Source organism: Camelina sativa, chromosome 17 (genome assembly GCF_000633955.1).
Source record: "Camelina sativa cultivar DH55 chromosome 17, Cs, whole genome shotgun sequence".
NCBI lineage: Eukaryota > Viridiplantae > Streptophyta > Magnoliopsida > Brassicales > Brassicaceae > Camelina > Camelina sativa.
In genome coordinates, this window is record NC_025701.1 from 12,050,469 (window position 1) to 12,051,160 (window position 692).

Below are 692 nucleotides of genomic sequence, written 5' to 3' on the forward strand. Positions count from 1 at the left end.
CCCTTCTTGGCGTCTAGTCTTTTCTTAAGACCATCGAGTATGGTTTTGTTGGTAGCTTCTGCCTGGCCGTTCCCTTGTGGATACCTCGGCGTCGACTTGCTTAGTTTGATTCGCCATCTTGCACAAAAATTTTCGAACTGCAGGGAGATGAACTGTGAGCCGTTGTCGGTGATTATCTCGTATGGGAGGCCGTGGCGACAGATTATGTACTTCCAGACGAAGAGTTGGAAGTCCCTTGCTTTGATATTTGCGTAGGATTCGGCCTCGACCCATTTAGTGAAATAATCGGTTAGGACGAGTATATATCGCTTTTGTCTGGAAGTTGGTAATGGGCCGATGATGTCCTTTACCCAGCGCATGAAAGGGTAAGGGGCTACTCCAGCTCGTAGCGGTTCGGTCGGCTGATGAATAATGGGGGCGTGTCGCTGGCATTTTTCACACTTGGCGACGAACTTTTCACAATCAGATATCATCGTAGGCCAGTAATGGCCATGCTTCCTGATTCGTAGTGCTAGGGCTCGGCCACCTAAGTGATTTCCTCCAGCTCCCTCGTGCATTTCCATCATGACACGCTCCGTGTCGTCGCCGTGTATGCAAAGCAACAAGGCTCCTGCCGCCGTCCACCGGAGCAAATGGTCTTTCATCAAAGTGTAGTGGGCGGCCTTGGCTTTTAATCTTCGTCTAGCCCATTT